Source organism: Rhinoderma darwinii, chromosome 11 (genome assembly GCF_050947455.1).
Source record: "Rhinoderma darwinii isolate aRhiDar2 chromosome 11, aRhiDar2.hap1, whole genome shotgun sequence".
Taxonomy (NCBI): Eukaryota; Metazoa; Chordata; class Amphibia; order Anura; family Rhinodermatidae; genus Rhinoderma; species Rhinoderma darwinii.
The window spans coordinates 50,742,548-50,769,115 of record NC_134697.1 but is presented as its reverse complement, the minus strand read 5'-3'; the positions used below and the strand labels follow the sequence as shown (position 1 = coordinate 50,769,115).

Genomic DNA, 26,568 nt, shown 5'->3' with positions numbered 1-26,568 from the left:
ATATTGCCATTTGCATTGACTCTTTTGAGTGACCAGCTGCTTCTGTCAAATCCCAGTCTTGGATGATGCCTGAAAGGATTCTGGCTGCTTAAATTATCAGAGATGTTGATTGAGATCAAGAGCAGATTTATAAAATGCGTAAGCAGTGAAATAAAAGACAAATAAGAGTAGAAAACCGGATTTATATGAAATAGGCTCTACTCACATTTGTGTTATTTTAGCACTCTTTCAATCTGCTCTATTTCTCTTAATTAAAAAAATCAAAGACATAAAACTCATAACAAGCATAAGTGACAGATCGTCCTTTAATTTAAAAAAAAGCGTAAATTTTTGGATTTTTTTCAGTCTAATTATTGTAGGTAGGACATACACTGGTTGCAGTTGAGCCTATAGCCATTGCTTATAGTTACTGTAGTGGAACACAAACGTCCCCTGGCTTATCCCTTTCTATTTAGCAAATGACAAACTATATTATATGTATATATGGATTTTATGTCATGCTTTAACCATCGTGGGAGCTGGTGACTTCATTACCCACAAATTGATGTTTAATACAGTTACCCCTGAACTAAGTCCATAATTAATAAATTATTTCTGTAAAGAAATCATCATGTTTCACAATAATCACACCTATAGGAGACCAGCAGAGTCTGCAATGAGTGGGAAGGTTTGTACTTGTAATTTCGGTGTCAGACATTATTACCATCACCATTAGGCAAAGATATAAAATTATTAAGAGTTTTCTCTACAATTGCTCAATATACTTATTCCACAGTAGTTAAATGTAAACTCATATTTTTACCACATAACACAAAGAGACGCTTCTTTACACTAAATTAGCATTTTATTAAACATACCATTGCTTTGTCAAAAAAGATCACTCCAAGCTAAGCAAGTCAATGCACTGTAAATCTTACTATAAATCAGGGGGCCAGGCATGAGTGATGGACAATGCCACACATTAAACAGGTTGTATGGTCATAGAATGGTTGCAATAGCATTGCTTTAATAGCCTGCCCAGTCCCTAGATCTCAATCCAACCAAAGATATTGATGTGTAGTTAAATGGGCAATATACAGTATGACTGTATCATGCCATGATGTCAGCAGTATTGGACTGGGAGTACCTTGGGCCCATCAGCCATACCCATCGCAAACAGGTGCACACAGCCATGCAATCTTCATAGACAATCATTGCTAGTAATATGGGTCGTAGTGAAGAGTTCGTAACTTTAAATGTGTCATTGCCATAGGATAACATTTTTTTCCGCAAATCAAGTTCTTGTAATTTCTGATCTGCTAGATCTGCCCTGGTCAACTGTAATTGCTATTGCTGTGAATAGGAAACGTCTTGGAGTAAGAACAGCTCGTCCACTAAGTGGTAGACCAGGCAACCTCACAGAGCGGGGCCACCGAGTGCTGAAGCAGGTGGCGTGTTAAAATGCCAATACTTTGATGCATCACTAACTACAAAGTTCCGAACTGCCTCTGAAAATGATATCAGCACAAGAACTGTGCATTGGAAACTTCATAAAATGGGTTTCCATGATCAAGCAGCTGCTCACAAGCCTAAGATCGCATGCGCAATGCCAAGCATCCGCTGTAGTGGTGTAAAGCCTAATGCCACTGGACACGAGAGCAATGGAGACATATATTCTCTGAAAAGATGGATTAATTTCACTATCTGGCATTCGGATGGTCGAATTTGGGTTTGGTGGATGACAAGAGAATGCTTACTACCAGTTTACAAAGGGCCTGCTGTAAAATTTGGAGGAGAAGGGATTGTGGTCTGAGGTTATATTTCAGATGCTTCCATCTTTGTCCCAAGAGTTTGGGGAATGCCCTATCCTCTTCAAGCATGACTGTGCCGCTGTGCACAAAGTAAGGTCCATAAAGACATGGTGAGAGGAGTTTGGTATGGAGGAAATTAAGTGGCCTGACCTCAACCCCATCGAACTCAGGAATGAATTGGAAGGCCGATTTCGAGCCAGACCTTCTTGTCCAATATCAGAGCCTAACCTCACAAATTATTATTTTTTGGCTGTATGGGCACAAATTCTCACAGACACACTCTAAAATCTTGTAGAATGCCTTCCCAGAAGAGTGTAGGCTGTTATTGCTGCAAAAGAGGGCCCAAATCCATATTTAACGCCCATGTTTTGGAATCAGATGTCCAACAAGCTCATATAGGTGTGATGGTCAGATGTCCACATACTTTTGACCATATAGAGTAGATATATATTCAATTGACAAAATTATGGTAGATGGAGGAAGATATTCTCCTACTTGTCCTGTTTAATCGAATATCATTTGTAGCCACATTTACCTTTACAATATACATTATAGTCTACAAAAAAGCTCCTCGCCCAGTAGGAGCATTTACTTCACTGCTGGCACCAATGATCGTTCTGATGTAAATATACACCAGATCCTTGGATTGTTTATCTGTAGTTTAAAAATATAAAGGGGCCTTTAGTTATAGCCATTTGTTCTCTCAAAGTTTCTCAAAACCTAGTTATGTATTCGTACTTTGCTTGCTCCTTGCTCCTTAAATTCTGCACTGATTGGCAGGTTTGCCATTTAACAGTCCAGGAAAAAAGGTGACAATCCCTATAGGAAATATAATATCTGACATTTACTGTTATTTCTTTCAAAAAACAAAATGAGAAGAAACAGCCCATCAAGCTTTATGCAATTGCTCAAGAGATTATTTAATGGTGATATATATTTTTTAATTTTAGGTAGAGATATCCTTTAATAAGAAGGGATTTAAAATATTGTTAAATAGATGAATATATACATATATGTCCGCAAATATTATAGCTTCTTTATGGAAGGGACTGCGTGTTTTATGTTTATTGGCACCTATTGAGAGAAAGGGGGCCCCCAAGGAGTGACCAACATCCAGGCATAGACTAAATGGATAGGTGTCCTCACCAATCTTACTAGGCTGTTTCTATAGCCTTAAGGCTATGTAAACCTTTGAACACTAGGTTTTATGAATTTTTTTTTACTTTTTGAGATACAGCTTTTATCTATCTTAGATACATAGAAACTGTATTTTGTGCTGAAACCCGAATCTGTCAGATCAGCGGGACTGACGGCTTCGCTGACAGCGGGTCCTACGATAACAGGTGGATCATGCGATGCAGGATGTAGGATATTTTCTGTACCTTTTATTACATAAATGCTTGAGCCATGGTTGTTTTGCCAAATGCTGAGGCAGTGTGCGTTGGCAGCAGAAGTTTCCAGGAGGATGCTGGTTTTGAATCTGGATTTTTTATTATTTTTGTTATAGCTATGTATGCAGTGCGCCCGGCTGTACGTAACTGTTAACCTAAGTTAGGAGTCTCTGTGGCTGCTTTGCCTAATGTTGCAGCAATGTATAGAGCAAACAGACGTTTCCTGGAGGAAATGTGTTTCACTGAATGAACAGGAACCCATTATTTTGCTACATACGAAGTGCCCACTGCTAAACACCTTCACACAGAGATTACACTTGGGAAAAGTCGCGTTTTTATTGTTTTGTTTGTGCGTCTTTCGCTTTGTGAAACATTTGTGCCTCTTTCAAATCCTGCGTATTTTAGTTATGACAGCCAGGAACTTTACCACTTTGTATGTCAATACCACAATCAAAACTGCGCTCACTTGTCCTTTAAACAACCCCCGCTTTAAGCAAGAGTCACTCAGTAAAAGCAGCTCCCACTGTGGTTGACTCAGTCTGTCAAAGCGTTACATGATCTGCCATTTATTTAAATAGCCAGCATGTAATACCACATTTGTATGGCTAAGGCCCCATGCACACGACCGTAAAAATCATCCGCAATTACGCACACATTCACTTCTATTGTCCACGGACACCTTCCCGTTTATTTACGGGAAGGTGTCAGGGCCGTAGAAAGCCGCCGCAAAAATAGGACATACTTTGTAAGGGAGAACGGGCAGAAAGTGCGGGTGACTGTTCGCAGCTTATAGCAAAGTAACCAAAGTCGACTGCGCTATTGATTCCGTCAAAACAACGGAAACCTTACACAACGGTGACAAACGGAAACCATTTGCACCGGATCCATCACCATTGAAATCAATGGTGATGCAAACGGAAACCTGTGGTTTCCGTTTATTCCAGTTTGGATTCCGTTCAGGGGTTCCCCTGACGGAAAGCTCCAACGGACTCATGAACGGAGTCCTGAAGCATATGTGAAGCCTTAGATAGACGTATGTTGCGTTCAGCACCTCTCTATGAACTTATACAGTATAATATTACACTTTTCCAGGAGATGCCTGTTGTGCTGTCCATTCAGCACCACTCTGGAAATGAAGAGATTTTCTTGTGCTATGTTATTTTACTATATAATGCATTCACTATTCTATTTTTCAATTTACAATTCTACAATGCACTCTGGCATTTAAGGGGTTAAGTACTTTTGTGCACCAGATAAGATCTATTGACATCTCATCAGAATTTAAATAGTTTTTAATTTTCTACGTTTATATATGTATTATAACTGATCTATACTCTTCCTAACTACAACATGCCTGTTGTGGGTCTTATGTAACACCCCTTTTGAGATATATTATATTATTATGCCTAGCAGTGTACATCCCTGAAAAATACTAACTACATATATATTTTTGTATGGCAACTAATGAGTTAGTCTTACTAGTGCATCACATTGGACCTCCTCCCACCTGTTAAATCCCGAACTGAAAGCTTTGGGAAGCTAGCTATGACTAAGAGCCTTTTGGTTCGAAACGCGTAAGCGTCCTTCCTAGGAATGTTTTATTTTGTTTTAGAGTGATGGAATAAAAATAACTTTTTTTATTGGATCGAGTGCTGGATGTTACCTTTTTTTGAACGTCATCTATTATTCCTATGTCTACACGCTATTATCCTATTTAAATGAACCATTTCCCATCACAGGCATTGTTTGGATTTTCATATTCATTTTATCCTCCCCACCTGCGAAAAGTCATAATTTTTTTATTTTTCCGTCTATTTTTTTGCGGGACGAGTTGTCGTTTTTCACGGCACCATTTATTGCACCATATAATGTATTGGGAAACTGGAAAAAAATTGTGTGTTGAAAGAAGAAAAAAACAGCGATTCCTCAATATTTTGAGGGGTTCCGTTGTTACGGCTTTCACCGTACAGTAAAAATGGCATGTTATCTTTATTCTACTGGTCCATACGATTACGGCTATACCAAATTCATATAGTTTTTTATGTTTTTCTATGTTTACAAGGAAGAAACTAATTGTTAAAAATAAAATTTGTTTTGTTGTCACATTCTGAGAGCCATAACTTTTTTATTTTTCCATCGATGGAGCGGTATGAGGTCTTATTGTTTGGGGAGCTGTAGTTTCTATTGGTATCATTTTGGGCTAAATGAGACAGTTTGATCACTTTTTATTTCATTTTTTGTGGGATATGTAGTGACCAACAAACAGCGATTCTGGCGGTTTAATTTTTTTTATTTTTTATAGCATTCACCGTGCGGGTTAAATAATGGTATATTTTTTTACATTACTTTTTAGGAAAAATGGGGAAAGGTTTTTTTTGTGAACTTTTAAATATTTTTTTTTTACACTACCAAAAACGTTCTTGAATTTTTTTTACACATTTTATTAGTCACCCTAGGGGACTTGAACCATCGATCATTATTTCGCTGGTACAATACACTGCAATACTAATGTATTGCAGTATATTGTCATTCTTACAGGCTCCTGCTTAACAGGAGATGAAGAAAGGCAGTCCTGGGGTCCTTTATTAGGCCCCTGGGCTGTCATGACAACCATCGGCATCCCCCGATCGCATTGAGGGGGGGCACGAGCTGTCGGAGGGGGCGCCCCCTCTCTCTAACGTCTTAGATGCTGTGATCATGATTGATCGTAACATCTAAGGGGTTTAACAGACAGGAACAGCGCAATCGCTGTTCATGGCCGTTATTCCCAGGTGTCAGCTGTAATACACAGCTGACACCCTATGCGTACGGAGCAGGCTCAGCGGATGAGCTCCAAACATCACCCCCCCCACCCCCGCACCACAACGTGCCATTACGTAGTGGTGCCTTTAGGGGTTAATATAAAAAAACTTTAGTACTTCAGCCTCATATTTAAGGCCCTTTTACACCGGCCGATAATCGACATCGTGAGACATCGTTTATCGGCGCTCGCTTGCTCCTGTCACACGGCGCTATGTATGGGGACGAGCAGTCGTTACTCTGATCGGTCATCCCCATACATTATTATCATGTCGGCAGCGCGTCTCCCAGTTTACACAAGGAGATGTGCTGCCGACAACGATAATATTTTACTTTTTTAAAACAATACGATCAGTCAATGATTGTTCATCTGTTGATCGTTGCCCTGTTTACACAGGGCAATTATCGGCAACGAGCGTTATATGAACGCTCGTCTGCCTGATAATCGCCCAGTGTAAAACCCCCTTTAGACTTTAACGAAAGTTCACACAAATTGATGCACAAATAAATGTTCACGTCAGAATTTCAAAATTGTACAAACAAGAATCTGCCAGATAATGCATGTTAATATTGTTGTATCTAGAGAGTAGGAGATCGGCCAGATCAAGGTTTCCCTTGCTAGATGTGGTGCTTTCATGTAGTGTCATTCAGGTGTATGCAATATGTTGATCACATCTTGGTAAATGACATCTTCTATACATTTTCTAAGTGAAAAGAATTTAACACAACTTCTGCAGGGAACAAAATTACAAATTTCTGCAAATTCCAATGTTACATTATTATTTTTGTTTTCAATTTATCATAGTGAAGAAAAATTAACACAAAAAAATTGTGAGCAAAACTTTTTCCACCTTTTCAGTTAATCCAAAAGTGTATGTAGTGAGTTCCCAAACTTTCCTTTCTATCAAGGTGCTGGGCTTATGCTGAACAGATATAGGCTCTGATAAGCTGCTTACTGAGAACCTGAAAATAAAGATAAGAAGTCTATAAAAAAGATATATAATAGCTTTCGTCTTGTAAAAATTGAAGATCTGGAAGACCAAGAAAAATGTCAGACAAAACCGACTATAGACTAGTCAGTTATACAATAAAGGGAAAATGGGATTCTATTAAATATCAATAAGTCCTCGAAAGCCAATATCCCAGTACACACCGTACTTCACAATCAACCTTAAACTACTTTAACAAAACAGGAGATTGAGGTATTGGAACGGTCTTAACAGCCCCCGGAATAGAATACTATTAAAAATCTGGTGGTAAGTACATTTGTAGGGTGCCAGAAAGTGGACATCAGTCGCAAACTTTTATTAGGAAGCACTCTATCCTCACATTTGTATTTAAACAAAGAATTGTGCAAAATCCAAGTTGTGTAGGGGTTCCTTACACATAATATTACATTAAATAAAACCCTCAGTCAAATTTGTCCATCAGATATTGGCTCTACGATGGTCCATCTATACATTTAGCGCTAGCCCTAGGTTGGATGGTACCCTGTGCAGTACCTTATAATGATGCCTCTTCCCCATTATGATGTACCATATAGTTCCCGAAAAATACAATCATACAATGCCCAAACAACACTGCCCAATCACCAGGGCATGTAGCAAGATCCTTTTCAGCTGCCATTTCATAGGTTGGGCAAGCTATGTATAGATAAGAGGTGTAAGCTCTAAGTGCCCATCTGAGTCAATGGTGCCCCCTTCTGTAGTGATATGTGATTTCGACATATCTTGGCTCTACATTCACACAGTTTAGTTGCGCCATTCTGGAAGCTCATGCACATGGTAAGATTATTACAGATTTTGCTTTGGAGCTTAATTGGGGCTTAAAGTTATACCTCTGGTCAGTTGTCAGGTGCACATTCTGCACACAATAGGAAAATGAGTCAATTGTCAGCTAAAAATGAAGGGACCTCAAGCCTGATTATCACTGGCATCGTATAGTAATGTAAAATAATGTAAAATGATGTAATAATTGGAGGCTTACTTTGATATTAGAATAGTAGATTTCTATTGGTTAAAAATGTATGTACAATTAAAGTGTATAACATCCTTTAAAGAACAACTATTTCACCGAGCTTCAAGCAAGGAAAAGCCCAACGTACAAATATTTACATAGAGTATTTTAAAATGCTGCATCGTCCATTACATGATTCTTGGCTCATTAATCTTATGCTCTGTTGGGCCAAGAAATTATATTTTTAAATCCTTTAAAACAGAACAGTCTCATTAAAAATAACTCAGCTAAATAAAACTTTTCAATGACTCTCCAGCCGTCAAGATGAAACATGGTTTCCTCCACACATGCCAAGATCTAGATGAACCATCTGGCCACAAACACCAAATCTTCCTTTCTGTGCAATGAGAACACGAGTGCAGTTGTGGTAGCAGTGTTAAAGTGACTGATCTGCACTCAGCATCGGACACCTAAGTGATCTTGACAACTTCATACATCTTTTTGCTACAGCGATACATAATTAGAAGTGCCCAGTACGAACCCGTCAATTGATCCTTGTGACCTTATAGCTGTCACATCTTCCAGTCTTACTTTCTACCTGTATATTTGACCTTGTTGCCTCATATGTCCTATTGTTAAAGCAAAGGCACACATAGTTATTATACTCGGTAATGTAAAGAAGAAAGTTATATGTAGATGTTCTACTCTATGAAAATGTACCTAAAAAAAGACCATCAAGGAAATGAAGCAGCTAAGAAAAAAACAACTGACAGATATATAACTGGTGAAGTACCTAAAGTCAATGTTATCAAGATTTTTTTGTTCCCTGTTATCAGCCATTTCAACCATGCTGTATTGTTATTTAATGGATGTAGTGATAGGAAGTCTAGAACAAAGTCTGCCCCCATGATTACCATTTTATGACACACAGCTCCAGTTTCAGGGATGAATCGGTAGAATGGTTGAGGCCCCATAGCAAAAATTTGGTGCCTTCCTCCAGTAGCAGTGTCATATAATGATGAATGATAACTTAAATGGACATGAACATTATATATTTGTGTATGTAAAAGAGGGAAGCCCAAACGTTCCCCAGTATTTGCTACTGTGGAGTTTACCATGCTTGATCCATTGTTTAACAAGGAGAGAAACATTGTGAGATTTGTCTGGCGGTTGCTTATCCTTCTTTCCCTGTGGCAAGAAACATGCAAGCCCGAGCCCTGCATTTCTTCTAGTGAGCATTGCAGGAAGGAGAGTGGTACACGGACCCTTTGTAAAAAATATAAGTGGTAGAAGTGTTTTGTAAGAATAGGAGAGATCTTGGGGGTAGAGAAGCCCCTGGGCAGAGCCGGCCTTAAGTTTTTGCGACCTGTGCAAAGGTTGCATCTCTTCTCACTACTGAAGCCCCACTGGCCTTGATGGCTAGGCACCCTGAGCTTGGACCCCTGTTCCCACACTTTGCATCCTGTGTAGGTGTCTTTCCATATGTTTGGGTGCCGTTACATTCCCTAGTTTTTTTATTGGACAGTGTTATTTAGACAGCTTTCTGGCAGTGTTATATGGGCACTGTATAATTGTATTATTTGGGCACTGTATGGTACACAAAAAGGGGTCGCCATCAATGGAAGTTATTGCACCGCGTACCAACCAACCTAAGGCCGACTCTGCCCCTGGGTAATAGTTCCTTTTGCCCTTGCTATAATCCAGCTTTGACCTCCAGAAACTCTTTTTATAAGCTGCACTTTTATAAGATGTCTACTTTTGGTCCTGACATGGGGCAAGAAATCAACACAGTTGACAACTTAAAAGGGTATTCTGATGAATGTTAATTACATATCCATATCCAATTGAGAAAAAAATACAACCTGATTTATTCTGCTGCTTTTTATTAAAAAAAAGAGATGATAATTGCATTGTTATAATTTGCGCTACAATTATCAGAACAGTCATATTAATAGAATAATCTATGTCTCGGTGACAAATGATACTGAAAATTATGCTCCATTTTCTTAATAGAGAATCCCAGTGTTCAATTATGGTGAACGCCCTGAACATAAAAATACTGCAGTAATTTCAATATCACTTATTACCGTTAATAAAAATGGCTGTTGAAAAGAACTATAACATGCTAAAAACCTTTCTGTGGATCGATAGAGTTTGAGAATGACTATCACAGAAAAATGCAATTTGCGGATCCCAGGCATTGAAACAGACTGATAAACTGATAGATTGTTCATTCAACTCAAGGCGTAGGTCATTAATTACATTGTGGGCTATTCATCAATTTTTGTGGATTTTTTTATTTTTTATCCTGCAGAAATTCCATCTGATACACCAAAATTCCTGACAGGCAACTTTACTAAGTTTTAAAGGAACAGTGAGTGCATGTAAAAGAAATTATAGAACATTTTAAAATATGTTAAAGGTAAGGTATACGGTATATATTTTCCTTCTGTGGCATCGGACAAGGTCACATGACAGCAGAGACTTTGCCTAACCGAAAACCTTACAATTAAAGTCAGACTGCAGTTAAACTCAAAGCCCCACCATATCCGCAGAGTACCAGAAAGAAGAGATATGGGCTGCTGTATGTAGGGTCCTTGCGCTCAATAAGTGATTTAGCTGTCTGCGCCTATGATTGAGATGAAAGTTATTACTGAATAATGCTACTATACACATAAGAGCGCTGTTGGATAATTTCTCGTTTGGCCAACAGATATCTCCCCGTGACTCCTTCGCCATTCTGAACATGCTTGTTTATTTCAATAGGGAGGGGGAATAAGGTGAAATCCAGGTGTCACTGAAAGTTAGGCTGCCCCCCATACACATTAGATTGCCAGCAGATCCCACAGAAATTGCCATGATTGGCCAACATTTATCTATTGTCTATGACTAGCTTAGCAAATCAATGACGCTACAGATCTATTGTCAGAGCCACTGGTTGATCAGCTCAATAAAATAACTGTTGTCTACCTGGCTCCTGCCATAGTCAAAAGGACAGCTTCAGTGAGCATTACACATACAGCAGCCCACATCTCATCTTCCTGGACCCCTGTGACCTACGTGAAGGTCGTAAACCTGAATTTTCAGCATTGACTGGAGCTTTAAGTTTATTGATATGCCACCTCCAGGCAGCAAAAAGTTTTTGATCACTGACTATCATAAATTGAAAAAAGAAACAGCACTAGTTATACCTGTGGCTGAAAAATAAAGACATATTATTAAAAGAAAGAAATATAATTGGAATATAGCGAAGGTTATTCTGTTTCAAAACAAATTTTGTATTACAGCAAATCTCAGATTATAATAAAGTATTTTCACAGTTGAATATGATCACATAGCTGGTGTTTTTTTAAATTTACTGTTATTTTCATTAACCCCTCATCAACAATCTGATCTGAGTAGTTCCACCGCAATGTAAATTTCCATTTTCCCTACAGTGCCACTACAGGAGAAATTAGGTATTACACAGCCTTTAAGGATTCTGGTGGTCCTCCAGAAAACCATGCTGAAAAACCACCCTCTATCAGTTCAACATGGCCTAAGAAGTCTAGTTAAAAGGGATATATCTGAATAAAACCACCAGAGGCATTTCAGCTTTACTTTCTATTAATGGTAATGCTACTTTTATTTCTCATATAGCCAATCTCATAAAGTATATCTCACCAAAGATGAACATGGAAGAGAAGGTAAAAGCTTCAATATGGGCTTCCTCCTTATGTTGGTTCATACTACAACACCTCTTTATTATGGGACAGGAAAGCCCAGGTCCTGATTACTTATTTCTCTTCCCATGATATGCAGGAGAAGAACGGTCGGTTTTTTTGACTCTCCCCAACTGCCTTTCTTGCTAGTGTTGTCGTGCCAGGAAGAGTAAGTTGCCTTGCACAGGTCCAAATTGCAAGGACGTGTTTGTATAGCACCAGAAATACAGAGTAAATGTTCCCTTATTTTAATTGCTTTTCATTTGGAGTGACATTTACCCCGCAGAGGATACATAGACATAGCAGGAGACGTTGTAATGTGGCTGCAGGTTTTTTTTTTTACATTAATATTACATTTATGTACATGTCTGGAACCATGGAGATTTTAGGATGGTAGCAGACACCATTCTAGGGTCCCATCAGACAGCAAACCACAAAAGTCCTGTTATATAAAACGCTGTCTTATTAGTTATCCATGGCTGCACTTCTTCTGCTTCTAGTGTCCCTCAATATGTCTGGCTACAGTATTTTGCATCCAGTGAATAATCTATTCAGCAGTAAAATATCCTTAGAAACGATGCTAAAATAATAGTCCTGTCAAAATATTTTACTTGCCCTTGAAGCATAATAAATCATTCGGTGGCCCTTTGCTGCTGTCCAAGGTCCTGGCTGCAGCACAAGGAATATTATGATTTGTTTTGCGCTTTCCTTTAAGCAATCTGTTACCATTTGTCGGACTAGAAACCCTTTGATATTTTTTCAACTCGTCTCAAGATGTTGGTAAAAATGGTCTACCTTATGCCAAGTAAGCCAAGCATGGTTATGATCAGAGCTGTGCTCATTAATCTGTAAATTCCAAAATCATTTATTACAAGTTATAATAAAAATAAGTCCAAATACCTCATCCTGCCCATGAATCACAAGATGGGTCGCTCTTGCCTAAGGTTGAATTTCCCATATTGAGCCCCACAGTATTACCTTCTACCTATCGACCTAAAGATTGTCAGAACTTGTTTTGAAGTGGCCAAAGTATCAGAATAGTATCAGTATCGGAAACCAAAGCTAGGACCCAAGGTATCTAATACAAACACTCTCCTTGTCTATACAAAGGTCCTATTCTTAAAATATTCTATTTAACGGTGTTTTCCAGGGCAAAATGGGGTGTTCTAGTTACAGTCATACTGGAAATGTCTAAAACGTGGGGCTCGCACCTCTGGAATACCCCTCTATTGGGAGAGCAGGGCTCAGGGCACATGCCATACATATCTGTATTTATTATTATTATTATTATTTATATTATTTGTAAAATCTGTCCCCAGTATTGTTCACAGTGATGTGTCATGTCGTGCTTGTGAAGTCATGTCCAATCAGTCATGTGACAATCATCTGACCGCATCACCCATTAGCTCTGGCACTGTACACGTATCTGTCGATGCCTGTTCATTGCCCATACAGTAAGAGACTAGTGACACTGTGATCACATGATAATGTCCTGTGACCACATAAACATGACATCACAATGGCATCATGTCACTGTTACTGTGTGCTTATATACGACCACAGACTTTTAATAGCCAGGGCAAAGTTCTTGAAAACTCATTTAATGAATATTGCAATATATGTTTATGTAAAAGAAAAGCTAATTTTTCAAAAGGAAAAATGGTTGTCATTATTCTGGGTTATATGACTAGCCATAAAAAAAAAAAAACATTGTATTGTCTGTCTGTATGTGCAACATCAGGCCCCTTTCACACTGCATTTTATCTCTACATTTAACACGTACCTCCAGAAATCTCCTGACGTACACGTTAAACGTGTCCATAGGACTCCATTAAACCGACCGAGGCCAAAACAGTGCCTTTTTAGCCTCTGTCAGACTGGTATATGTCTGTATAGCATTTTTTTGGGGGGGATGTAATAGCGTGGTAGACTACTTTTTCATTGCGGCGGGACATTGGAGCATATGGGTGACGGATGCCACTGTAAGGCCTCGTTCACATCTGCGCTGGGGTCCCGTTCTGACATTCCGTCTGAGGTTTCCGTCAGAACGGGACCCTCAGCAGACACAAACTGACACCGATGGAAACCTGAGGTTTCCGTTTCCATCATCAATGATTTCAATGGTGACGGATCCAGTGCCCATGGTTCACGTTTGTGTCTGTTGTGCACCGGACCCGTCGTATTCCTGGAAGCAATAACGTAGACTACCAAGGGCAGGTAGCTTCAGGTAAGCGCTCTGCCCAGGTGTTCGGGCAACGTATCCCACTGTATGCCGATGCAGTGGGATGCGTCTCAGCCTTGCGTTGGAGGTATACGGAGTCCCCCACTGATGCACAGGCAAATGCAGTGTGAACAGAGCCTAAAACTAGTGAACAGGCTGTGGCTCCTGTAGAAGAAGGTACATGTGTGATTGTAAGTAAAATTATCCTTTTATTGATTATATACAAACATACAATGGAACTCAGAGGTTGTATGGAGCCGTAATACTCATCAACACTTATCCTAACCACTGTAGATATTGCTTTCCATAGTAAAACATCATCACTGGATACTTATCTAATGCAGACATACTTTACATACATCTAGAATCAGACAATGGTCCATCATTATACCCCGTTACAAGAACTCACTTTGAATTCTACCTAAGCCATTTTATGTATCACACTGTCTTTACAAGAACCAGCATTGTCGCATAGACTCTCCAGAACGCTATTGAATAGGTTGTCAGTTGCATTCAGCTTTAAGTGGAGTGCTTCTTTATTTAATTGTGATTTTGAAAAAGAATAAAAACATTTGAATATTTTCCTTCCATAGAATACAATATGTTGCACTGACCCACCGAGGCTTAAGGGACCACTTACCTATAATAATGACAATGAAAATGTATATAGCACACATAATAAAACTTGGCTGATAAATACACAAACAAGATGATACATTAAGTTGCACTATATACTAAATATATGATAACAATCCAGGGACAAATCTTTCAATCCTGGTACTGTTTCTGGATACAAATCAGGGTAACTTGGCAACTATGAAATTAATACTTGCTATGACTCATTCCTTTAGTGCTGCACATGAATACAGACAACCACTAGATGGCAGTGTTCCCTTTTTAATTTCTATATCTGCACTTCCTTCAAAAATAGAAAATGAATAGAAAAAAAAAATCATTTTTTTTTTATTATCTTTCTCCACAGTGTAAAATGTTATTCATATAAATTATATGTTTCCTTGAATCTTATCACAATTTCTGAAAGGAAAAAAAGATAAAAGAAGGAGAATCTGTATGAATTGTCAGCATTCCCCTTTCACATCCACCTATCTTATTACTTAGCTTCTTCGGCAAATGTATTTTGAGAAACAGCAGCCCCTGTAGAGAAAGGTTAATAAGAGTCTGAGGCTGTGATTACCAATTAGGACTGAGCAAGCATAGCGACTGCACAGCATAGACTGGAAAGCAAATTATATAGATGTAGATAATAACAGATTTTTACTTATAGGAAAAGAGATAATAATCTACGTGCATTATTATTAAATGAGTACCTATTAGGCCGCACCGTCTAAATCAATAAGGACAGAATTATTGAGCGTACGGATTACTCCCAGGTAATGACACACTTCCAACTTTACAACTGTTTTTCCCAGACAGTCCTGACACCTTTATCAAGAAGTGTACTTATTACGACATCCTGAAAATAGAAGGATTAAGAGCCGTCTAGTACATCTTCCATTATTATTTATTCTCCTATAAATTCTAACTTTATAAACATTTACCCCAGAAAACATATTTCCTTCTAAAATCTGAACGACTCAGCTTTCCTAGAATCCCGAATGACAAATCTGCTTAGTTATGCAACGGTATATATCAGCATCTCCGTATTAATGCATAACTGGGCAAGTTTGAAAGCGAAGTGCCAAATTTTGTTGAGTTGTATTGGCAGCCGTAATAGTTGGCACCTAGCTTTCCTAGGAAGAGATATAATTAAGGAACCACTACATAGATTTTTTTAACAGAAGTTGACAACTCAGGCACTTGCATTTATAGATGATTTTTCTATATGGTGTTATCGCTTCAGATGTAAAATGAGCTCTCCCAATAAAGCTAAGTGTGCATCCACATGCATTAAAGGGCGGAGACGTTAACCATCGCCGCCAATTAGGTCATATGTTTTTATTTTCCGACTCACATCTAAAAAATGAGAGCTGTAATCGGATTGGTCACTCACTAAGAAGAACGGCACCCTTATTTTTTATACATTTCAATTTCTATATTTTATTTTGAAAAATTAGTTGTTTGCTTTCTAGTAAATTAAGTTTAATAGGCAGCAATCACTAGTGGGACTTTAAAAAGGACTAGTCTCCTCTCATGACATGTATGTTTTAGGAAATAATTGTATTCCCCATGAAATGAACGAATATGGAGCATATTTTCTTAATATTGTGCAGTTCCTCTGTTATTCCTCCTAGAAATTTTACTATTTGTGGGTGTGTCCATCCACAGTCGTATAATGTCCAATCAGTGCTGACGGAGTCCGAGTGTGTAGGGACAAGCCACTTTGACAAAAACTAATGTTAACACCCAGTTTTCAACTTATTCATAAATTTCTAGGAGGAATAATAGAGGAATGGCACAATGTAGAATTCTTAGAAAAAATGTTCCAGAATTGTTATTGTATGAGTAAAACAAGAATTTACTAAAATAGACATGTTAGGAGAGGTGACAGCTCCTCTTTAAGGAAAAGGTCATAGTAGGGCAAGCACGTGAATTGTTTTTTTTCTGCAGCATCCGCATGGATTTGCAAAAGTCCCATTGAGATGAATGCTAGTGAAAAAAAGAATACAAAAACACAAGGCGCACATAGTGCATCGCCTGGATGAAAAGAGAAATGTTTGCGGTAGTAGGTTATGCTAACCTGTGATGTTGTGCTAGGAGTTTTTCAGTATAGGTGGGCTGCAGCTGGTTTCCGTTCAGGGCATCTCGTGTACGTGGATCAAGATATAAACAGAAGAAATATGTCGGAAATTTTTACTGGCGCTCCCTGTTAAAAAATCTTGAATAACATTACATTCAACTGATTAAAAGTCCAAGGGTTTAATTCCATATATGTAAAAGCAACGCGTTTCGAAGCCAGACCAGATTCTTAAATCATGTGTTATACCTGATGAAGAAGCGGGTCCGGCTTTGAAACGCGTTCCTTTTATACACATAGGATAAAACCCTTGAAAATTTAATCAATTGAATGAAGTTTTATAAGATTTTAAACATCTGACATCTTTCTTCTTCTGTTTATACCAGTCAGTTGAATGGGACAGTCACAGAAATTTCTGCAAAAAAAATCTGGCATACGTATGTAATTATACCCTTGTACAGTACTCAGTACGAGGGGAGTTACATCCTGTTGCTGAGAGTTCATGTATAGCCTCCAGGTCATTAGATGAGATGTCATGACTGGCCAGGCTACCTAGATATATAAGTGTCCCTTAGCGGCTATGTACACCTTTAAAAACGTGTTTTTTGGGGAGGGGGTTTTAATAAAAATGTGTATCAGTGTGATTGGTGCATCTTTGTTATTAAATTTTATTAAAAATAATTTGAACTTTTTCAGATACAGCTGCTTTATATCCCGTATACAGAGCAGCTGTATCCAGGGCTGAAACCTGTATACGTCAGGTACGCGGGACTGACGTCTTCAGTGACAAGCGGATCCTTCATGTCTCTGTCACACAGGATTCACCTCAAATCTATCACATCTAAATTTTGAATTTAGAATTGATCGATAATAGCTCGATCCTGCGTCTCCTGATTGGCCGCCAGAAGCGTCATTGAGAGGAGAGAGTGCAACTTGCTAAACAAATGTCAGTTTCTAAGTCATTCAACTTGCGTGACCGAGAAAAAAACTTACGTTTAAAATGCCCTACCCCTCCACTGTATCACCCTGTCAACAGTTTGAGGCCTCAAATCTGCAGACAGGTTACTTTAAAAAAAAATAATCATTGACCCATTTTATGTAAAAAAAAAAAAATCTCTGGCCACATATCTGCATTGTGACCTGGTGTCTGAACACTTTGAAAACATAATACACATCCAAATAGTTATGATAACGCAGTCTGCAGTCTGCAAAGAAGGAACCAGTGCTCGGCATACTCTAGAATGTATGTCTATTAGTTGTTGGAAAATGCAATATTTAAAGGGTAACTAAACGTTTAACAAACTTCTGACATGTCAGTTGTTTTAAATGGTGGGGGTCCAAGGACTGAGACCCCCACCAATAGCTAAAACGAAGCGGCAGAAGTGCTCGTGTGAGCGCTCAGGCGCTTCGTTTCTGTTCGGCTTTTTCCAGAAAGCCGATGTATCGGCTCATAGACTTTCTATTGAGTCCGTCTTCCGATACATTAATTTCTAGAAACAGCCAAACACGAGCGCTTCTGCCGCTTCATTTTAGCGATTGGTGGGGGTCTAAGTGCTCGGACCCCCACCAATCAAAACTTCTGACATGGCGCTATGACATGTCAGAAGTTTGTTGAACTTTTAGTTACCCTTTAGTACAAGTTCCCCTCCACAGAATCTACATGAATATATTAGAGAATTTCATAAATAGCATTTCCCTAATATAGGGAAACTCTGATATACACTCCTGTATATCAATGGGCCAATTTCTTTAATACCACTATATTAGGGATTAGCTGTATATATGCAATCTGATGTAAACCTATATGTAGTAACCTTTTCTAAAATACTTCTTTTTCAAAAACTAAATGTTAATTACCCTGTAAATGTGTTGAAATGAAGTATTCGCCTTTACATTAGCATAATTTCACAGCTCCCTTTGTGTGTATATAAAAGGTTTCTAATCATTTTTGGATGCGAATATCCCATATTTGCAGTGCATGGTTCAGTTTTTAATTATTAATTTGCCTTTATTTTGCATTTAATTACTTTGGCTTTTTACCGTTATTAAAAATGTGTAGTGAATAAGAAATCAGGGGACTAATAGCGAATAATTAGTTTATAAATTGGTGGTGACCAACGGGTTTGCAAACACAACATCTTGCTGAACCAACAACAATGACGTTGTTCTCCATGTTGTATTTGCCAACCCGTAAATTAAGAGTTCCTGCTACGTATGTTGTACTGCTGATTAAATAATAACCTTGTTGGCATAATGAGGGCAAACATAATACAAAGCCAAATCTGTTAGATTTAAAGGACAGACATATTCTCTAGGAAAGTACAGTAAGAATACATTTCAGTAGAACTGCATTACTAAAGAATCTCACACATTTCCAGTGAAGCTCCTTTGTTTAAAGGACATAAAGAAATTGCAAAAACTGCTATTATATGATAAAATTTATCATAAGCGCCCACTTTAGAAATAAGACATTTTTTGCCATTTTGTAAGCAGATCACCGGCTGTTTTATGTCACCCTTTAGGACTCCCTAGCCTTCTATGAGCCTATTTATATGCAGGCACACAGAGATTTTATTCTCACAAATTCTGTGAGAATCCGCAAGAAAAATATTGCAGTATGTTTCATCATATGCCATATTACTGTAATATTCTCTCCTAGAAGTGGTGCTTTTTGGAGGAAATACTATGCCTAATGACGTCATCATAAGATGGCACACATGACCCCATTTGCATGAACCATAAAAATAGATTTAGGCTGGGTTCACACGTGGCGGAATTTCACTAAAATTCCGCTGCGGACACTCCGCAGCGTTAATCCGCAGCGGAGCCGTTTGTCCATTGACTTACACTTTAATTTAGCAGTGTTCGTTTAGACGAGGCGTAAAATTCCGCTGCGGAGCATAGGCTGCGGAGCGGAATTTGGTGTCCGCAGCATGCTCTGTCTGTTGCGGAGCAGTGGCGGACTCATGGCGGAATTTCTCCATTGACTTCAATGGAGATTCTAATTTCCGCAATGAAGTCCGCAGCTGTCATGCACATGTTATGTGTGCTGCGGATCCGTCTTGCTTTTTTAACTTGACATTTCTTCATTCTGGCTGGACCTATGTATTTCTAGGTCTACAGCCAGACTGAGGAAGTCAATGGGGCTCCCGTAATGACGGGAGCGTTGCTAGGAGACGTCTGTAAATAGTCACTGTCCAGGGTGCTGAAAGAGTTAAGCGATCGGCAGTAACTGTTTCTGCACCCGGGACAGTGACTACCGATCCCAATATACATGTATCTGTAAAAAAAAATGAAGTTCATACTTACCGAGAACTCCCTGCTTCTGTCTCCAGTCCGGCCTCCCAGGATGACGTTTCAGTCTAAGTGACGGCTGCAGCCAATCACAGGCTAATAACAGGCTGCAGCGGTCACATGGACTGCCACGTCATCCAGGGAGATCGGGCTGGATGCTGAAGGAGGGACGCGTCACCAAGACAACGGGCGGTAAGTATGAATTTCTTTGACTTTCACAAGGGAAAGTGCTGTCCCTTCTCTCTATCCTGCACTGATAGGGAGAAGGGAAGTACTTTTACCGCAGTCCGCAGCAGCTAGTCCGCATCAATTTACTGCACATTTTGTGCAGATCCGCAGCAGAATCTGCAACACAGATTCTGTGCGGTATTGATGCGGACAGTTGCGGAGGAAATCCGCCACGTGTGGTCATGCCCTTAAAGGGGTTTTCTATTTCTGACAACTGATGACCTATCCACAGATTAGTTCATCAGTACATGATCTGTGAGGGTCCAACACCCGGGCCCCGCACAGATCATCTGGTCCGGTACCTCCGTGGACTTAATGTACAAGCCGGAAGCAGTTCGCTCCAGCCACGGAATAGCGGCCGAGCTGCAGCTCTTCTCCTATTCAAGTGAATAGGAGCGGACCTGCAGTTCTGCAGCACGGCCGTTATGCTATGTAGGGAGCCAACTGCTTCCATACATAGAGTTAGGGCCTGTTCACATCACCGTTAGAATTTCTGTTCCGGGGTTCCGTTGGAGGTTTCCATCGGGTGAACCCCGCAATGGAAAGTGAAACCCACCGCTTCCATTTCAGTCACCATTGATATCAATGGTGACGGAAACATCGCTAATGGTTTCCATTCGTCACCATTCTGGCAGGTTTCCGTTTTTCTGACGGAATCAATAGCGCAGTCCACTCCGCTATTGATTCCGTAGTTAAAACGGAAACATGCCGGTATGGTGATGAACGGAAACCATTAGCGATGTTTCCGTCACCATTGATATCAATGGTGACTGAAACGGAAGGTGAGGTTTAATTTTTCACTTTCCGTTGCGGGGTTCACCCGACGGAAACCTTAGACGGAACCCCGGAACGGAAAGCGAACGGTGATGTGAACAGGGCTTTATGTGCCACAGCATCCAGTGCCCATGGGCCACCAGAGTGGCTGATCGGTGCAGGGTCCGGTTGTTGGACCCGCACCGATGACATACTGATGACCTATCCGGTGGATAAGTCATCAGTTGTCAGAAGGTGAACAACCCCTTTAACTGGCTGATCCCATTCAGCGATAAACAGCAGCCTTTGGTCTGCTGACAAGTCTGTAAGACAAATGTGCATCTAATGAAGGAGGCGCTCTTCTAAGGCCTTATTCACACGAACGTATAATACGTCCGTACTACGCGCGTGGAAATCATGTGCGTCGCATGGACCTATGTCACTGAATGGGGCACACAGAAGCACCTCGTGCTTTTGTTTGTAAACATAAAACCAGAGTGTCATCATGATGCCGGCTGTGCGAAAATCACGCAGCCGCGCACCATATGCTGATGACACTCTGACCTTTTGCGCGCGCATAACACAGCATTTTTTGCTCGTGCAAAACGGACACGTCCGTGTGAATAAGGCCTAAGTCTTATATCTAATTTACCTAGAAGATCACTGGTCCCTTAACTGTGTTGATGGTGTTGCCATTCAAATGAATAGGAACTTAATCCACATGTAATTCTCACAGAGCCCAACTGATAATATTTTTCCCATTTTTCAAATATAGATGTGTCCTACCTTTTATCTTATCTCAACATCTCTTGAGATGTGTTGGCGCGAGATGACCAGTTTTGAAAGAAAACATGATTTCGCGATATTCTGTCACGAGATGTCTATGCTATGTGTGTCTATGTGTGGCCACCCAGTGGCTGTGATGTGCATTACAGCCTGTCAAGTGTTTTGATAGCATGTCGCGATATTGTATTGAATTTATTTAATGAGAAATTGGAATCCTTAACGAGACACAAAGAAAGATAAGGGTGGACACATCTGTACATGTCATAAAATATGTATAGGTGAATTTAATTTAATGCACCATCAAATATGCAGCATTGTTTTAAGTGTGAGGCTATATGAAATAAAATAGGTTAAAAAGCAACATCATTTATACAGGGAAACAGGGAACAAGCTGAAAGTAGATTTCTCAACAATACAATCTAACCATCATGCTTATCCATGAATTTTAGGACAAAGGATTAGAAAGCATCATAAATCAGGAAAACAGAAAATATCTGCAGCATAGTCTCCCATTAGTTGCTCTATGAGAACTATCTATGTGTCACCTCAGTCCTCCATATTTCATCTCTGCTGTGCTTAATGCTATCTCGTCTATAAAATGGTACTATATTAGATAACAAATGCTTTCTTCTTACTGCATGTGTAACGTAATAAATGCAAAGACATGAGATACATATAAAGTGCGTGATGTGATTGGGTGGGCATTCAAGAAAAACCATCAACTTTAAGTAAAGCTCCACCTAGGGAAATACTTTAAATAAATTATTAAGGAACTGAAAAATTAGCGTTACATAATATCAAATTATCAAGATCTCTCCCGTAAGGCATAATATTGTAGTAATAGCAAAAAACGGGATAAAACGGCGCTGCTTATAAAAGGTACGGTTTATTGGAAAGAATGCTACGCGTTTCGGCGCCGGACCGGCGTCTTCATCAGGCATGTCGCAGGGTTAAAATACACAAGTATATATACCCAATAGCATAGGGTAAATAAAAAACTGATTGGACCAGTTCAGACCAGCCTCCTGATCCAAAACCGCCAAAACCAGCAGGTCAAAGTTCAGACATTGAAACAATTATATAAAACCAAAGTAAAAACAAAGCACTACATCATGTGACAGGGAAATAACAATATATGACAAAGTAGTTAAAATAGGTATATCAAACATAAGACAGATATTTGTAAGACCCTGTCTCGAAATGCCGAACTACATAGAGGATAATATCATATTAATACAAATCAGGGTGAACTGTACATGAAAGAGCCACCAAGTGGTTTGCGGTAATAAAACTAAAACATAAAAACATTACTGAAGTACATACGTGAGAGAGGCTAGAAAAAAACATCGGCCGTTGTATGTTGCCAGGAAACACATACACAATACAATCCGGAAGAGGTACAGCGGTCTCAGTGGAACGCATGGTGGGGCGTTGTCAGGGAAACCAATGACAACAATATCCCGGAAGTGAAGCGCAATGATACGCATAATGGACCGCAGATGCGGGCGATATGCTGGGGTTATAAAAAACAGGATTACCTGATTCATACAATAGTAAATACAATTGAAGGTTTTAGGGGAAATAATACAGGACCTAACCCGGGGACATTTAGACAATTAGGACGGCAATACTAGATACAGTGGCCGAGAAAACTCAATGTCGATTGGGACATGAACGGACTATAGATAATGATTAATGATAGTATTATAGAGCATATCAAACCGTGAAAAATAGTATGAACCACCTCAGCTACTAGAAATGCTCATAAATGTTAAGGTAAGATTACATAGCACAATGATAATATACTTACAACAGAAATGCATAAAATGAAAGTAGAAAGGTTATTGTAAAATAATCATATAACGCATATGAGAAGCGAAAATTAAAAGAAAAGTTATATTATAGGGAAAATTTCTGGATATATAAACTGGGAACGTTATATCCCAATGGTCTTAATGATATCACAGAGTCCGCATTGGACTAATGATTTTATGTGTGTATAACTGTTGACCTTGCTTTTTAACCACTTTTAACCATATTTCCGTATTGGAATAATGATATAGAAGTCTTATAGAAGATATGACAATGATAATGGAATATTGGAATAATGATATAGAAGTCTTATAGAAGATATGACAATGATAATGGAATATTGGAATAATGATATAGAAGTCTTGACGATTAATATAACTTTTCTTTTAGTTTTCGCTTCTCATATGCGTTATATGATTATTTTACAATAACCTTTCTACTTTCTTTTTATGCATTTCTGTTGTAAGTATATTATCATTGTGCTATGTAATCTTACCTTAACATTTATGAGCATTTCTATTAGCTGAGGTGGTTCATACTATTTTTCACGGTTTGATATGCTCTATAATACTATCATTAATCATTATCTATAGTCCGTTCATGTCCCAATCGACATTGAGTTTTCTCGGCCACTGTATCTAGTATTGCCGTCCTAATTGTCAAAATGTCCCCGGGTTAGGTCCTGTATTATTTCCCCTAAAACCTTCAATTGTATTTACTATTGTATGAATCAGGTAATCCTGTTTTTTATAACCCCAGCATATCGCCCGCATCTGCGGTCCATTATGCGTATCATTGCGCTTCACTTCCGGGATATTGTTGTCATTGGTTTCCCTGACAACGCCCCACCATGCGTTCCACTGAGACCGCTGTACCTCTTCCGGATTGTATTGTGTATGTGTTTCCTGGCAACATACAACGGCCGATGTTTTTTTCTAGCCTCTCTCACGTATGTACTTCAGTAATGTTTTTACGTTTTAGTTTTATTATCGCAAACCACTTGGTGGCTCTTTCATGTACAGTTCACCCTGATTTGTATTAATATGATATTATCCTCTATGTAGTTCGACATTTCGAGACAGGGTCTTACAAATATCTGTCTTATGTTTGATATACCTATTTTAACTACTTTGTCATATATTGTTATTTCCCTGTCACATGATGTAGTGCTTTGTTTTTACTTTGGTTTTATATAATTGTTTCAATGTCTGAACTTTGACCTGCTGGTTTTGGCGGTTTTGGATCAGGAGGCTGGTCTGAACTGGTCCAATCAGTTTTTTATTTACCCTATGCTATTGGGTATATATACTTGTGTATTTTAACCCTGCGACATGCCTGATGAAGACGCCGGTCCGGCGCCGAAACGCGTAGCATTCTTTCCAATAAACCGTACCTTTTATAAGCAGCGCCGTTTTATCCCGTTTTTTGCTATTACTACAATATTACATTGGCATCTCCACGGGGATTGCGTCTGGGATTGGCAGCAGTTTATTGATACAAATTACATGCCGGTAATTTGCCACTGAACAGGTGAGCATTTATGTACCGTTTTGCTCCTTAAACTATTGATCACGCTACTTGGCGCCGTGTCTTTTGCTCTTTCCTTAGTAAGGCATAATAGACATGGGGAATTCCTAATTTCCTGCACTTGCCCTGCAGACTAGTGTTTCCATTAAGTCAAGGGGCTGCAGAAAGGCAGCCCATTATGTGTCTTCTGAGGGGTATATGGGATAACGCAAGCAGATTTTACATTCTTTACATTCTCATAAACACCAGTCTAAATCCACTGCACTACACATAGTTAAAGAAGCACTCAGACAAAAAAATGTCTCTGGCCGGTTAGAAAGACACACTATGTAAATTGTGGTGAAGGTGATTTTTTTACCGGTGGCTGTATTTGTGAGTTATCCCCTCCCCACTGGTCCTCCGCTGTGTCATGTGACCAGTAATAGGACTCTCCAACTCTCACAGCGTCTCATGTGTGGACAGGAAGTCAGTTTCTCCATCCATTCCTATGAGATTCACATCGAGGCTGTGATAGAGAAACGGACTTCCTGTCCACACGAGACGCTGTGGCAGTTGGAGAGTCCTATTGCTGGTCACATGACACAGCGGAGGATGAGAGGGGAGGGGATAACTCACAAATACAGCCACCGGTAAGAAGATTACCTTCACCACAATTTACATAATGTGCCTCTTTAATGGGCCAGGGAATAAAATATTTTGTGGGAGTGCTCCTTTAAATTATTATTATATACATTTGCAGAATCTACAATTATTTATTTCCTTGCAGACTAACCCCCCCCCCACCAATAGTGTAATTTGCAAGCTATGATGCTCCACGTTACCTAGCTGCCAGGTAACCCAAGTTGCTTAGCAACACCTTGACGTCCTGTTTGGGTGACTACTTTCGTTTTAACTGCACTAAAATACACTGTCGTGCTAAATAAGCTTGTTTTGGGTTCACAGCAGCAAACATGAGGAGATTGAACAAGAAACCATTCAAGACAAGGCGGAAAAGATGCAGGAACATAATGAATAGCAGTTAAATACTATCTGTGTACGGAAAGACAGACTTAAGAGATAAAGTGGTGCATTGCAGCATGCCGTTTAAGATACTTTTCCATAGCAACCCATCATTCCAGCTGCCATTATTGCAGTAGTGATTGGTTGCTAAGGGCAACATTTTCGCTTAATCAGCCTGAATATTACTTGACTAAAATGAAAGATCTTAGTAGCCAAAGACAAAAATGCCCGGGAATAGTAGCGCCAGAATACAACACATGCTCCAAACCCCGCCAAGCATCCGACTTCTAAAAATAACATAGTGTAAAATACACTGAACTATTATATAGATAGATATGCGCATATACACATCACCTAATGGCAATTCCGGATAAAGGGGTTTCCACAATCAGACAACCCCTGTCCATTCGACTCCCATTTAGGACTCCCCTTGTTTAGGCAGAGTGAAGAGCCATTAATACAGAGTAGTTCTCGCTCAGGCGGACTTAGCGTGGCCACCTGTCTAATACTACATTTCCAAAGTGGTGTCCACAGCAATTAAAATGTATGGTCAGCTGCAGCTTTCATCAGCAATATCAGCAGATTATCGGGGTCACATAATTTGGACCCGCAGCGA

General features: G+C 39.4%; 1 long non-coding RNA gene across 1 annotated transcript in view; it reads right to left on the bottom strand.

Moving 5' to 3' along the window:
• The window catches only part of LOC142663244 (uncharacterized), a 39,546-nt gene extending 14,100 nt beyond the window's left edge, over window positions 1-25,446 (bottom strand). The window contains exon 1 of the long non-coding RNA XR_012851067.1: window positions 25,312-25,446. This is a non-coding gene — a long non-coding RNA (uncharacterized LOC142663244). The remainder of the gene's footprint in view (window positions 1-25,311) is intronic.
• Between the last annotated feature and the right edge of the window lie 1,122 nt (window positions 25,447-26,568).